The following is a 17,138-nucleotide window of genomic DNA, read 5'->3' on the forward strand; positions in this document are numbered from 1 at the left end:
ATACAGAACAGAACAAAGGCCTAATAAGTCCAAGACCTTATAAGGGCAGGAAGGTCTAAATAATAAAGTCAGAGTGCGCGGCCCGAGGAGCGGACCGTGACAGGCCTACAGAACAGGCCTAAAGTGTCCACGACCATATAAGGGCAATGGCGGTCTAAATAATAACATCAAAGTCCACGGCCCGAGGAGCGGACCGTGACAACTTCCTATCGGATACAGGAAGAGTGGGTACCTGAGACATCTGGGCACGTCAATGTGAAATTGGCTATTTACTTTTTCAAAATGTGAAAATTAAAGTAAAGAATAAAAGTATGCTTTGGGAAATGGTCTGAAATAATGCAATGTACACATGATTTGAACATACATCATTATTTTTATCAGACCAAAAATGTAACCTTTAAGTTATTGCTTATTATGCCATAATGACTAGCTATCTCCACAGGTTTTGTAGCAATTGTTGAAATATCAAATATTCAAGTATCATGTATACTTGTTTTTTATATTTTGGAGGGGGAAAAAAGCTAAATTAACAGTGAGATGCCCAGACTTATCAGGTGCCCACTCTTCCAGTTACCTAGCCAGTAGCCATGTGTGGCAAGACCCACCTCCAGGCAAAATACAACTCACTTATTCTGAGTGTACAAATGGAATCAAATGGACCCTTTTTATGTCAGCCAACTATATTTGCAGACTTCAACCAAGTGTGCCAGCACGTTATAATCACAAATTAACACTTTGTGGACGTAAAGAATGTCCATAAAGACAGCCTGCTGATGTCTGGACTAATAACCCTCAAACATGACCATCAGTTGAGTTTGAGAATATTTTCATTCACCTGATAAAGAGTCCTGATGACAGAAGTAGTTATATATATATATAACTAACTATCCACACACACACACACACACACACACACACACACACACACACACACACACACACACACACACACACACACACACACACACACACACACACACACACACACACACACACATCTGGCTTTGGTTGTGTGTGTTGTTCACTCACTGCTCACCTGTCTTTTGGAAGAAATTAGTAAGGAGTTGTTTCCCCTTACACTGCTTTCTTTGTCTTTCTATTCTTTCTTTTCTTTTCTGAGACCCTGATTTTCCTTTTTTGGATGGAGGCATGACTATTTACTTTACGTATTTGCATCTACTGTGCTTCAGAACAGCCTTCAATCATCAGTTGTCAGTCACTGACTTCAGTGTATTGCCTGCGCAGCTGAAAGACATGCACTGATTGCGAGTCAGCTGGCTTTCAGCCAATGAAAAGACTGCTTTCCATTACTTGTTCAGTGATCATATCAGTCTAGACACACCTACTGCATCCGTTACGTTCACACACACTCATATAGATGCAAACACACTGATCGTTTCCGTATCCGCTCTAGACCGGAAGTACAAACTGTAAAGCAAATTGAGCTCATCCACACGTAGTTAACAACGGACGAAACCTTTTTTGTCTTGAGGGGCCCACAGAGAGGCAGAGAGCCTCAATCATTATTTATTTGTATACAACAGTCGCTAAATCTGTTTTATTCAAGTAATTTTTATTTAGTTATGACACAAATAAAAATAATGATTATTTTTTACTTTACTGGAGTATTTCCATCAGTACTTTTACTTCTACTCCACTACATCTAAGAGGCAAATATTGTACTTTTACCCACTACAATAATTTGAAAACTTAAGTTACTTTGTAGATTTTGATTATTACTAAATATACATTAACCACTTATACATTATACATTTCGGCCATTTGAGCTTGTAGATCTGCTATTTTCAAAAGTTTTTAAACGTATCACGCCGCTATTTCCGGTGCACGACACTTGTGCGGAACTAAGTGTAAATCAGGCATAACTCCAACCACTAACACTAAACCTAACTTCTAAATGCCAAATTCTAACCTTAAACCCAGCCTGAATCATATCCTAATTGTAAGCCTAATTCAAAAAATATTGTTTTTAACCATAAAATCCTTTCTCTTTTGAGGAGCAGAGGAAAATGATGGTTTCTCAAATTCTTCAATACCTGTGGGAACATTTGGTCCTCACAAGCGCAGTAATAAACACACACACACCTTGTGTTCTCTCTGTATTCTGGCCTCGACTTCACAACCTTGAAATCCACAAAGTAACTTCTACTCAAGTATTTTACTCAAGTAGAATTATGAGGGACTTTTACTTTACTTGTTTAAATTTCTTCCATACTTAAACTAACACTCCACATCTACAGTACAGAGGCAAATCATAAAATTGCTGAATGTTGGTTTAAATTGGTTATTATAACTGTGACTTAGACGGCCTCTGGTTATAGTTTAATTGTGTGAATAGCGTCACTCAAAGGACATTAAAATAAGTAATTAATCCAAACAATGACTTATTTTCTATCAATTACACACCCCATGAAGCCTTGAAGTCATGGAGCTTTGTTTTGTTTTCGTCGCATTCCTGAGCGAATAATTTGATGACCGGGTCATCGGTTAGTAAGACACTCAGTAGGAGACTCTTGAGTCTCTGAGTCCGCCGGTCATCAAATTATTGGCTTAGGAATGCGACAAAAACTAAAAAATCTCCATGAATTCAAGGCTTCATGGGGTGTGTAATTGATAGAAGATAAGTCTTTTTTGGGGTGAACTACTCCTTTAATAGCGGTTCACAATGTTTCTTATTCTGATTCTGAATTACAGTGCAGATACATTTATGGACAATGAACTGAAGCATTGGAACAAACTCTAGAAAATAACCGGGTTCAGGTGAAAGTAAGGTAAATGTCACCTGACTTCACTGCCCACAGCAACCCAATACTCAATTATAATAATGTTATCAATTGACACGATGGAGAGCGAAAACACAATCTAGTTAAGTGGGAAAGGGTGTAGTGGGTCTAGTTATGCCTACTGTATATAGGCAACTCCTCATATACTGTAGTCATATGGGGAGATGTGTCATAATTAGGAAAATGAAGACTCACAACTCTGGCTCTGTACAAAACTTAATTCCAAACAATATTTGTATCCACTCAAGTCAAAAAGTTACATTAAAGGAATACGGATCATATATAATGTACAGTCAATAAACAGGGAATATAATGAGCAACATACAGTCTGTTGACAGTGAAACAAATAAATATTAAGTTTGAATTAACCACTTAAACCCCAGCATCCGTATTGTGGGGAAAGCTTTCACTGAAAATAGCAGATCGACAAGCTCACAACCCGACGCTGTGCGTCGCGTTGTGAGCTTGTCGATCTGCTATTTTCAATGAAAGCCACAATAACAATAACAGAGAAGACACTAGTACATAGCCCTGAGGGACTCCGCACAACCATATGGGGGTTGAACTAAGTTGGGCTAGGTTGACTGTCACGCTACAGTAGTGTACATCCAGTGGTGCCAGGGACGTCAGGGCTCATGTATCATAAGTACATGAACAAATCTTGGTCATCACCAACCTCATGACCATAATATAAATAATCACTGATGATCACTATCATCCTCCTACGAATTTATAAAGTCGCTTAAATCATCATAATAAACATCATCATCAGCTGGAGATAGGAAGTCGTCCCTCATCCTGAAAGACACACAGTTGAGACCGTAGCGAGCACTGTGGAGAGCATTGGGCATCTGTCCCACGGTTTCCCACGAGTCCGTCTCTTCAGAGTAGCGCTCGATACTTTTGGGAAACCTGCACGAAGAGAGACCAATAGCCATGAGAGAAATGTCTGTTTGTACACAAGTCACAATTATTACGTAATAGCCTGATCGTAATTATTTGAGGTATTCGTAATTATTTTTGCATAATCAGCATAATCGTCACCATGTTGAAAAATGTTCATACATTTTCAAACATTATTTAGTATAAAATGATTAATTTAAGTTTATTTGTCATATCTATCCTGTGCAATTTTTGTTTACGAAGCCAAACAGAAAGGTTAATATTTATTTACATGTTCCAGTGTTCAATGTCAAAAAGACAATTAAGTCATTAATCGCAATTATTTGTAGGACAATTAATCATTAAATGTCATGATGATGGTGACAGGCCTCCAGCAGTGTCTTACCTGTTCCTTTGCCTCCCTCCTAGCACGCAGATCTTTCCCTCCACCACCACCACACCAGGCTCACAGCGTGGCTCTTGCATGGGGGCACACACGCTCCACTGGTCGGTGTTGGGGTTGTAGCACTCCATCGTGTTTTCAGTCTCGCCCTCGATATTTGTACCACCTATTTGATCAACAAAAATGAACAGGATAGTGACTGTCAGTGGGCTCTATTAGGTTCCCAAACTACAGTGAAGTTGAAGACCATTATGGAACTAAGAGCGGTGGTTGAGAGTAACTAAACACATTTACTCAAGTACAGTGCTGAAAGTAAAATGTTGAGGTGCTTTTATTTTACTTGAAAATTTCAAAAGGGTGTAAATAGGCTACTTTTTATTTCTTCTCCACTACATCTCTAAGGCAAATATTAAACTTTTTACTCCACTACAATTAGTTGACAGAATTAGTTGGCAGAATTAGATTGATACAAAACAAACAGTAACTGATAAATTGTGTAATGTTTTGCTAAGCTATTCAGCAGCACATAGTCATTTTAAAGTACCATTAATGTGATGAACATATCCATATCCCAATAAGATGATTGTGAAAAGGAATATCTGCATAATGACTAATGAATAAACTTATGCTTAGTACTGCAAGAATATGTTCATGCCAATTTTTGCAATTTTACTCAAGTAAAAGTTTGAATACAGGACTTTTACTTGTAACGGTGTATTTCTACATTTTGGTATTGCTACTTTTACTCAAGTAAAAACACTGATTACTTCTTCCACCACTGCCTAAGAACAGGTATGATACCTATAAGCAGGGGTGCATATAACTGGTGTGCAAGTGTGCATACGTGGTCAAAATAAATGTTGTGCGGCACATCAAACGAAAAGAAGCGCTCTTGCATACCACCGGTACCAAGAAGCGTCAGTTACTAGCTCTGGTGTCACGTACTTCAAATATCTATCTACTTCCTGTAAGTTGACTAAAGAAGTCAAACTAGTGTTGACTAATCATTACTATTAGCTCTTATTTTGAAATCCACCGTTTTTAGAGGAAGTCTGTTTCTGTTGAAACCAAGCTGTCATGACAAGCTGTCATGATGCTGGTCGAAAGTAAATAAGAACCCGAGTGGATTAAAGGCAAGATTTTGGCAAATACAATACAATATGAAAACCATGCTCCTATGACTTAAACCATTTAGACCTGAGGCCGATTCTAAAAACGCCTTCTAAATCCTGACCTAAGTTTTCTGAAAAACTTCAAATATTTATTCAAAGATTTCAAAATATTTATGTTGCTATATAATACTGTACATAACAACTACCCCAAAAGGGGTTCCTGGATTGAAAGGTATAGTTATAGTAGGTATAAAATAAGCAGTCTGCCGTCATATACTTCTAAGGGATTTATTGCTTTTAAATTCATTCATATGGCACTTTTGCACTTAACTATGTAATGTGCTGTAAATAAGCACTGAAGCTTGCATTGTAGCCTCCTATTTGGTCATATGGCCTATTTTTATATAAAACAAATATTTATTCTGCAATATTTTAGGGCGCGTATCAAGCAACTCTAGGTGTTCTCCCCTGAGAACTAGACCAAAAAAGTTATGCGCACTTCTGCCTATCAGGTAGATCTTTAAGAACTGGTATGATACCTACAGTATATGGTAGATATTTAAGAACAGGTATGATACCTATAAGGTAGATCTTTCCATTTAGAGTACAGACAGCTGGGTCATCACGGGGAATCTGCATAGGAGTGACTTCTGTCCATACAGATGTTTCAGGGCTGTACTTGGCCACCTGGGCTGAGTTTGGCCTATGAGAAAGTGGAAAGCCGCCTAGGGCCCAGGAGGAGAGAGAGACACACACACACACACACACACACACACACACACACACACACACACACACACACACACACACACACACACACACACACACACACACACACACACACACACACACACACACACACACACACACACACACACACACACACACACACACACACCAACAGGAGATAGATAACATGTAATAATACCCAAGTTAACCATCATGCTCAGGGTTTGGTTTGTACAAATAACAGAGAACAAATAACCACTTAAACCCCAGCATCGGTATGGTTGGGAAAGCTTTTGCTGAAAATAGCTCACAACGCGACTCGTTGCGTCACAATGTGAGCTTGTCGATCTATTGAAAAGCTTTCCCCACAATAACAGAAAATACACAAGTATTGAGCCCTGAGGTACTCCGGTTACCCATATGGGGTTCAAGTGGTTAAGCCCTATACGTCGTCGTACAACAAAAATTCAAAAGCAGAGGCATGGAATCCACCCTTCCAGCAAATTGAACCCTGATTACTCTTCAGCAGACTGAAACGGCTGACGTGCTAACCTGTTCCATACCAATAAAATATAGCAGTCCGTCTAGTGTGACCACAGAAGGCCGTACGGAAGGACAATAGGCTTCCACCCCAACACACTTCATGAGCTGCCAGGTGTTGGTGCTGGGGTCGTAGCGCTCCATGGAGTCCTTATCCGGGACACTCACTGCATACACATAGCCGTCCAGCATCACCAGGCCTATGTGGGGTTGTGCAGGGGAAAAATAGACATCCGTCATGACTGTAGACATAATGTGTACCGATTTTTGGACAAAATGTGTAGGAATAAAATAAAATAAAAATATTTTGCAAAACTATGCCTCCTGATGGCGCTAAAATAGGCCAATGTGACAAGGGAGGCATTTCGTCAGTGGGAATGTGCGAGCAAAGTTTCGAGGCAATCGGGAAAATTCATAATTTGAGGCATTTTATTCAAAACGGGCCACTCCTGCAAACTTTAGATGCCAATCAGGATGGGATAGGAAAAATCGGACAGATCCGTCTTGATCAAATGACTATAGAGATGATGTGTATCGATTTGCGCAATGTTAAGTCAACCTGTTTATACCCCACAAAGATGTCCGCCGCTACCAAATGACACTTGATGACGCCCCCTTCATGATTTTTGGCACGCTTTATACCAAACCTGTGAGTTGCTTTGCACCTTTTCCATTGAGAATTTGTTTTAGATCAAGCTTGGTTTTGACAAGCACCATTCAATGTGTATTGATGCAGTGGGGTTGCAGGGCATGACTGGTGTCATCAGTGTTTATTTATTCCACAGAGAGAAGTTTTGTCACTCGCACGAGTCGCATCAATGGGCAACAGACTGAAATGGGAATGGGATCAGTTCACTTTGCAGAGCGGAAACGGAAACGGCTTTTGTCCGTGCCTATGTGTGTGTGTGCAAATTACAGGATAGAGTAGGGGGGCTCTACGGCAAATTTAATTCCACCAAAGTTCAAAACATGTTTCTGGTTGGCTGACAGCCTGACACATTAGCAGCATCGTTAGTTCTGATTGGTTCAAATCACACTTGTTTTCTGGAAAGAAAAAAAAGAAAACAGACTAGAGGGGAAATTAATAACAGCAACTTGTGTTGAAGAATGCAATTTAAAAAATAAATGCAGTACAATGCAACAAACAATTACTCAGATATTTAAGAGAAAAGAGAGAGCTGAAGAAGCTGATAATGTGGTTAAAGACAAAGTTAGTAGAACGACCAGGGCTGAAGATCCATCCAGAGCAGGTTAAGACACAGGGGGAGGAAGAGGCAGAGACCCTGCAAGAAGAAGTGCCAGACAGCAGGACCACCAGAAGCAAGCACAGGTAGTAGTAATAATAACAATGATAATAATAATTAAAGCTGCAAGCAGCGATAAGCATGGCCAAGGCATGAAAGGCAAAAAGCAATATGCAACAATAGCACAATAAGACGTAGAAACAGAATAGATTGAACTTGAGACAAAGCAGCCCATGTAATTAACAAATTAACATTCGCAAAAGCTGAGGGATTGTGGCTAGCAATCCAGGGTTAAGAACCTTACTCATGGACACCTCAACCCATGGCCATAGACAGAAATCGAACCCTCAACCTTCGGACTCACAGGCTGTCACAGTAGTGATTGAGCTAAGGCTTCATCTAGCATGATGGTGTCTGTTGAAGATCATAGACTCTTGCCTTCTGCCATGAACCGATTCCCTGTTTCACGTTGTGTTGCTGTTTAAAGTTTGCTATAGCGCCCCCCTTTGGCCAATTGGAGTAAGATTGTTTTTTTTTGGAATGACCCTCTACATTACTGCAAAGTTTCAAAGAAATGTGAGTCTGCATGTATGTGTTACGGGCAGACGAATAATTTTCATAAAACTGCAATATTCATTGGCTCATAAAAGCTTAATGTTTTCACTTAGAAAAAAATCCACCGCCATAAATCTGTATAGGCATAGGTCCAAAGTACACAAGTTCTGTGCAGATTGCTCAAAAATCCCAGGAGGAGTTTGATTTGAACTGTTTTTCATATAATTCAAAATGGTGGGAGATCTAAAGGTCAGAGGTCAAAAATCAGACCACGAAAGTTGTTAGGCATGAGGAGACGCATGTGTGTATCAAAGTGTCATGGCTGTAGGTCAAACCGGGCATGAGTTGTACCTGTTCAAAGTTGGCACTTTCAATTGAGTGCTATAGCGCCACCCTTTGACGAATGAGTGCGAGATTCATTTCTTGATAGTTTTTCATGACACACTACCATATGGCCGAGTTTCGTAAAAAGCATATGCACGGTTAAGCCAAAACTGCAAAAAACGGCAGAAAAAGGAGAAGAAGAATAATAGTGAATACTGCCAATAATAAACGGAGCCTTGCACTGTGCCAGTGCTTGGCCCCGTAATAATAATAATAATATAGCGCTTTTCTCAAAAGTACTCAAAGACGCTTTACATGTGTGTGGAGGCCAGGGGAGAGAACAAAAATAAGAGAAGAGGTGATGGTGACGGCATAATGTTGCTCTTTCAGTATTTCTTTCTTTGTTGATGCTGCTATTTGTTTATGTGGATGCACTAAACAAAATTTGCAGTAGCCTAATGCAGGTGTAAGACCTGTTGTGTTTGTATTGTGTGTTATCATCAATCATTTTAAGCCACTTTCACCTGGGCGAGAGGCAAGCATGCAGCCAATACACAACAACGATTGCACAACAAAATGGGAACAGTGGGGTGCTAGACCAGCGCCGGTCGGGGAAAATAAATAGACCAGTGGTCGGCGAGATCGACAAAATAGTGGGGGGACATCTTGTTTGTGTAATTTACGAAAAAACACTAAAAGTTAGAAAATGGCATTCCGTTGCTGCCCGACAGCAACGGAATCCTAACAGTTTTCGGAGAAACCATGTTGCTGTATATATACAGCAACGTAATGTACAGTAGCTAAAATCTAAAATGACACAGATGCTTTCCAGGTCTAAATGGGCTAAGGAGCAGCACCTGACTAACTTTTGTTGAATTGAAAAGGTTACACACAGTATTGTATAGGACTTTAAATTGAAATCTTACTCAAGTGACGGTGTGTTTCATTCATGGGAGCCATCTTCAACCATGAGTTACGGGTAACGTCATAGCGCCACATCTCCCTCATGAATGACACCCACACAGTAGAGCCTATGTTGGGAGAAGAGCATAATTAAAACGAGTTATGCATTGATGATTGTCAAAGAAATAAAGATTTTAATATGCATACACAACTTGAATGCTTAGATCGGTTATTGTGATGCTTCACTTGCCGAAGTTGCCACTGTTGAACAAGGCCGGACCTGTGAACCTGACAATAGGTTGAAACTCGTTTGCACCATAATGTCTAATCTCATGTACACAGTACATGCCTGCTACCAATATGGACCTGCTGAAGTGTCACCACCTTGCTGGTAACATTCCTCAGAAATAATATTCGAATATTGGTCTTAAAAAATACAAAATAAACATTTTTTTAAAAGTGTTTTTTATTTATTTATTTAGTACCTTTGAAATAAACAAAATAAATTAGGCTATAGTGTGACAGCAACCTTGCCAGACCTCTCTCTCTCTCTCTCTCTCCCCCTCTCTCTCTCTCCTCACCTGACATCACCACAGAACAAAATTGGAACAGTAAGGATGGCAGACGTCCCACAGTCTTCCACTGGTTCGTCAGGAGATCAAAGATCTTCAACATCTCGTCAGAGTGGGAAGTACGACCATGTCCTCCCATCGTCATGATCACTTCAACAAGCGGGGCAGATTAGATTTAAGAGTTAAAGGAGAAACCAAATCAGGGTTCCCACCCATTTTTAACAATGAATTTTCAAACAAATCCCAAGACTGAAAATGATTTTCAGACCATGTCCCGATATGTGATTTGTGAAACGTTGTGAAAGGGGAAACCTTGCATCGGTCTACTCCTGTCCTAGACAGGGATAAACACCAATTTGTGGGGTGGCACAATGTTGTTTCCCTGAAATTCCTTCACTGTGAATGTGTCCATCCATGCTTCATTTTATAGAAGCAGCTTCTGAAGTTCTGTTGTATTCTACTGCTAGTCTGGCCAATTCAAATACTCATATCTTAAAATGATTACTGTAGGGATTGACTTTACAGCCACATGGTGCATAGCAGCAGTGTGTTAAAGTAAAACAACAAACAGAGGAAGACACTTATACACATGTAGCCTTCAGTAGTCATTCGAACCATTATGCACCTTGCATGAGGGGAGAGGAAAGGTTGCAAGTGAGAACAAGTAAATTACAAGAGAGACAGTTAAGACCCATTGGTTTGGCAGCTAAAATTCAAACATGTGGAGAAACGTTTTAGTGGAGCAGTCGTCTTTAACAGGGGGACCCCTAGGGGGTCCTCAGAGTTGCTACAGGGGGGCCGCCAAATATTTGTGTGATAGGAACTTCTTTTTTTACATAATCTTTTTGAACCCTAAAATCCCTACATTTGCCTATTTTTGGCATAGAGATTTGGTGTAGAGTGGAAAAAGAGCAGACCAACAAATTCAACATATTAATAGAAAGGTTATGTATAAACAAAAACAAACTAAAATTAATTGACACAACACTGATGATAATGCTGTCAAACAAGTCTATGAATCTATATGAAATCTATGAAAAAGTTTAATCTGCAACACAATATGTGGTGGGGGGGGTCCCTGCTTCATCTCTCTCTCAGCTAAGGGACCAGTCGAAATTTACAGAAGGGGGTCCCTGGAGGAAATATATGTGCCCCAATTTAAAATGCCATGACCCTCCCTCTGAATGGGAAAAAAAATCAATGACCCTCCCCAAGTGATTAAAAAAAAAAGAATGACCCTCCCCCAAAAATATCAATGACATTTACCTCAGTAAAATGATGTCTATTATACACTAATCTTATTCCTAACCTTACTTCGAGTAAATAAATTGAAGTAACGTTGCATCGCGGAAAAGTACTGCTTGGAATGGGATTCGATCCGGCGGACAACGGAGTGCACGGATTCAGAGTCCGACGATTTACACAGAAGCTACCCGTGCTGGTGAAAGAATGAGTTATCCGAAGTACTTGACTTTAGCACCGCCCGTCTGGGCAGGGAAGTGCCGCAAGTGACTGGGGAGTGGCTACGTTCTTCACAGTAGCGCTGCTCGCGACGCATCATCAATAGAGAACAAATATGAAAGACAAGCGAGGTATAATGAGAGGCAGGTGCCTGGAGTGCACATGTGATGTGTATGAAACCCAGAACGACATTGCAGCATGTGATTCATTCATACATTCATTCATACATTCATACATTCATACATTCATACATACACATATGCATATACATATGCACACATACATATACACATATACATATATATATACATATGAATATATATATATATATATATATATATATATATATATATATATACACACACACACATTTTAATTTTCAATTGTGTGACACTTTGACACTTTGATCTTCCCGTAGGCCTATATCAAAATCAAATGGTTGTTCTTCATTTCACAGCTTCCAGAGAAAAGGAAGCTTTCGCTTGGGTGGCTTCCACATCCCAAGTCTGCAAAGACCCTTTTCCACAACAAAATGCTACCAGCCTTTTATGAGGCATCATATCCCGTTTGCAATGACAAACTGTTTCAGAAAGACTTAATGCTAGAAAGAAATAGGTCTTTCAAAGTAACAGAGACAGTCCAGGAGACGGAGTACTTGTTTAACTCCTCTGAGTTTGCTGTCGTTTATTCTCCTCTCTATTGCATTTTCAATTTTTATGAGACTTTCCTCAGCAGAGAGAGTCTGCAGCGAAACTCTTAAATTTCTATGAAGATAGCTTTTAATACAGACATTTGTACTCCCGCTGTTGTGCGACGCCATACTTGTTGTTCTGTTTACACCAACCAGACCCACAGAGAGAGAGCACGCTGTCCACAACGAGCTAAAATGGTGTCGTCACCAAGAAGAGCGTCACTGATTGGCCAAATATTGAACACGCCCACTGTCTGGATAGGCCAAGCACAATGATTGACACATAGGGGGAACAATGGGAAAGGTGTTGTTGGGAACAGGGTATCTGCAGACTTCTTAAAGGGATACTTCACTTTCAAATAAAATTTTTAAAGAAGTTATGGCAAAATAAAGGCCCCCTCACACATTAGTAGGACACTCTAATGTGTGAGGGGGCCTTTATTTTGCCATAACTTCTTTCATTTTTTTTAAATATTTTTTTTTAATGTTTATTTTATTTGAAAGTGAAGTATCCCTTTAAGTACAAATTTAAGACCTTTTAAGACCTCTAAAAAGGAAAAATAATACCATTACCGCGGCAAAATAATCGACAAACTTTTACTGTTATTGCATCGTTTATTGAATTGCATTGATGCATTACATGGAGGTAAACAAGAAATCCTCTGCCATTCGGCATAAAGGACAGCAAGTAAACATGTACACGCACTGTAGTGTACGAAAGTGCGTGTACATGTTTTAATAGTAATATGTTACTCTCTACCTCCCCATATAGACTAGTATTATAATATGTTACTCTCTACCTCCCCCTACAGGCTGCTATTATAATATGTTACTCTCTACCTCCCCCTACAGACTGGTATTATAATATGTTACTCTCTACCTCCCCCTACAGGCTGCTATTATAATATGTTACTCTCTACCTCCCCCTACAGACTGGTATTATAATATGTTACTCTCTACCTCCCCCTACAGACTGGTATTATAATATGTTACTCTCTACCTCCCCCTACAGGCTGGTATTATAACAGGTAGGGCCTGTAAAAGGCCAATCAAAAAGAAGGCCATCAAATAAAACGATGATTTTTAAGTCCACGGAAATAATTAATTTAACTTGAAGGTTAAGGATGATTTAATTTTAATATAGTACAAGAATAGTGTAACTATCTGTAAAATATAACCCATTTATTTCATAAAATTATGTATTGGGTTATAGCCTATTTGTCTCAATATTTGTCACATTCAGCACTGGACTTCACTGACTGTAGGGGTCACATTAATCACATTAGAATCACAGATTAGAGATTTTATGTATTTTCCCCTATTTTCTGTATTTTTCACTATTTAAAATATAGTATTTCTTAATTTTTAATAATTATAGCTTGTAGATTGTCTTTTTTCACCATTTGTCTTTTTTCACCATTTGAAATAGTTTTAAAATAAATGGAACAGTTTTCCCAACCGACAGAGAGTCAGAGACAATATTTAGCCTATATATGGTTCTGTATCAGTGTATGAGTCAGTTTTAGCAGATTTCATTCTAATTGGCTACTGTAGACTGCCTATGAATTTCATGGGCCTGGATAGGGCCACCTGGCCTGGCGGAGATCTGCCCTGTTGCGAAGCAGCACAGCAGCAGGTGAAGGCAATTAACTTAAATGAGGAGCTGCACAGCAAAAATTGGAACAGAACATGGATATTGTTTGCAAAAGGATTATTTTTTGACCATCAGTGCGGTGAGAACACAGCTTCTCTCTGCTTTTGTATGATATTGATAGCCTAATCTTTGGATCTGTTTGCAGTTATTAATTTGTATTGCTGTTGATCCGACGTCGGGTTCTCTCTCCCTCCCTCTCTCCCCGCTCTCTCATGCTCCCCCCCCCCCCCCTCTCTCTCGTGCGCCCGCGCGCTCTCTCATGCCCCCCCCCCTCTCTCTGTCAAAAGTGTTGCTTGGCTTCCGCACATTATAAACTGGAATATAGGCTTTAAATCTAACCTATCACTGGTTATGTGCAGCGTTTCACTTGATGTTGAATCTCAACCAGAGAACTGGTGTCTACCATTACCGTATTGACAGAGGTGCGCTGTGCGTCCTGGCCGTCTCCACGCATCCATTGCAGCCTGTGCGGAGTGTGCGCTCTGGCGGGTGGTTGTTTGGTGTTATAATAATTTATAACTTGTTTGTAACATTGATGCGGGGAAGGGGAGAATGTAATTCATAAAAACTGTAGTAAAAAATATATATAAAAAAACGGTCTATTTTATTAATTCAAAAATGCATGACCCTCCCTTGGACTCAAAATAAAATTAGTTGACCCTCCCTCGGACTAAATTTAAAATGGCAAGACCCTCCCCTATTTTCCTCCATACCCCCCATTTCCTAAATTTCGACTGGTCCCTAAGGGGTCCTTGGCCTGAAAAACGTTGATGACCCCTGTTTTAGAGTTATGATTACACTGGATCTGTCATTGCATCCTCACATGTTGTTGATGCACCCGGTAGCACTGTAGTGTGTTGCAGAGCACGAACAGCAGCTTAAAGGAGAGATCCGGACATTTTAAGTGTTATCTTTGATGTGTCGTTAGTCACTCACCGAGTGTAGAGTGTAGAGTCTCATGATACTCAAACATGCACTGAAAGTCCCTGAGAAGCTAACGCTAATGCCGAACGAGCTATCTGTTTGCTTATTTCTCTCCCTGGCAACACCGAGTTGCCAGGTTCTGGGAGAGAAACAAGCAACCAGCGTTAGCTCGTTCGGCATTAGCGTTAGCTTCTCAGGAACTTTCAGTGCATGTTTGAGTATCATGAGACTCTACAATGAGTAGTAGTAGAGAAAAAAATTACTTTGCATCGGTTATAATAGACGAATTTCACTCAGGCACGCGCTCCCATTATGCCAACGGAGGGGGTCGAAAAAATGACGACAGGGGAATCGCTGGAAAAACTCAACGCCACTTTCTACGTCGGTGAGTGACTAACGACACATCAAAGATAACACTTAAAATGTCCGGATCTCTCCTTTAAGTGACCCGGTTAATTATTATGGCGGAAAATTGCTTTTTTTTTACCATTGCTCCGATGAAGCAATGAAGTACTGCTTTGCTTTGGAGTTGATCGGTATAGGAATTGAGAGTTGAGAATATCAAGTTCAAATGTGCCACGCCTGGAAAACCTGGAAAACATTGTTTTCTCATTTCAAAATTAATTTAGATCTATCTAAATTCCAGGAATTTCACCCTGTGGGCACCCTGCCAAATGTATTTAACCACTTGCACCCCCCAGCATCCATATTCTGAGGGGAACATCAGCCAAAAATAGCAGATCTGATCTACAAGCTTGTCATCTTTTTAACCACCAAGATCGGCAACATTTTCCAAAATAGCCTAAAGAACATCTACAAGCTAACAACCCGTCGCATTGTGACATGTTATGAGTTTGTAGATCCGATATTTTCTTACTTATAAGTAATAAGACAAAGGGCTGAAGTGTTTATTAATAATGAAGAATAGAACATAAACACAGCACCAGGCTCGTACACAGTCGTCAGTCGAGTCACATAAGTGAAATGTTCTGATAGCCCAAATCATAGTCGGTGAATGAATCCAGCTAAAAATCTTTATACATTTTGACAAATCTAAAGCAAAGCCTGAATTGTAAAATCTAAATAATGAAATCATGATAATAATAATGAATAATAAATAATAATGCTAAAAAAAATGTTTTTGTATTTTTGTATATAGCACGGTACAGTATGTTTCTGTACAGCCAGATAAAAACCTTCATGTATTTTTTCATTTTGCACCACCATCAGTTGCAACATGCATGCATGTGTGAGGCAGGGTACCTGTGGTCCTGCCTGGGCGTGTCGTACCGCAGGGCTTGGCCTGGTTCTTGCTCCGGGTCCTGGCTCTGTTTTTGGCCTCAGAGATGAACCTCTGGCAGCCCTTGTATTCCTTCAGCACTTCCAGGGACTCATTCACAGTGTGGAGGTAGGACGAGCTGATGAGAGGCAGACGGATCTGCTCTAGCACCTTAGAGAGCACATAGAACCCTAATAGTTACTACTCCAACTGGATATAGGGTGATGCAAGTACTCTAGCTGGTACTGTGACCCCTATACCCTAAACCCTGAGGAAGACTATTGTCGAAATGTTGGTTTCCAGTACCTTTTTAATACATTTTTGCATCGTGGCTAAGAGTTGTGCGGCCTCATCCTTCTCAACATTATTACCTGCCGTGGTCAACCTCATCAACACTGGTGTGCACTCTCTCAGTTGTGTTTGCCTGATAGTACCAGCAAGTACCATATAGTCGCTTTCGGGCAGAAACCTCTAGTCTCCATATTCTAACATTCTTTTGGTAAATTAACGCCCTACTTGATCATACTACATCGTCACACAAAAGTATGCACTCGACTGTGTCTGTCTGTCTGTGTGTCTGTCTGTCTGTCTGTCTGTGTGTCTGTCTGTGTTTGTCTGAACAAGAACTTGGGGCAGCAAACATCAAGAGAGAGAAAGACTGAGCGAGGCAGAGAGCAAGTGTGTGTGTGTGTGTGTGTGTGTGTGTGTGTGTGTGTGTGTGTGTGTGTGTGTGTGTGTGTGTGTGTGTGTGTGTGTGTGTGTGTGTGTGTGTGTGTGTGTGTGTGTGTGTGTGTGTGTGTGTGTGTGTGTGTGTGTGTATGAGAGAGAGAGAGAGTGTGTATGCAGGAGCAACCTTTAACCACTTAAACCCCAGCATCTGTATTCTGGGAAAACGTTCAAAGAAAATAGCAGATCAACAAGCTTACAACGTTCCACGAACATATTTAATGTAGGGTGAAAACAGAAAATACACTAACATAGAGCCCTGAGGGACTCTGCTCAACAACGTATGGGGAGACGTTAGCACCAAACGTCTCCAAATCTGATCTCCCATCGTTGTCTCT

This window comes from Gymnoscopelus braueri, assembly GCF_963280865.1.
Source record: "Gymnoscopelus braueri genome assembly, chromosome: 7".
Lineage (NCBI taxonomy): Eukaryota > Metazoa > Chordata > Actinopteri > Myctophiformes > Myctophidae > Gymnoscopelus > Gymnoscopelus braueri.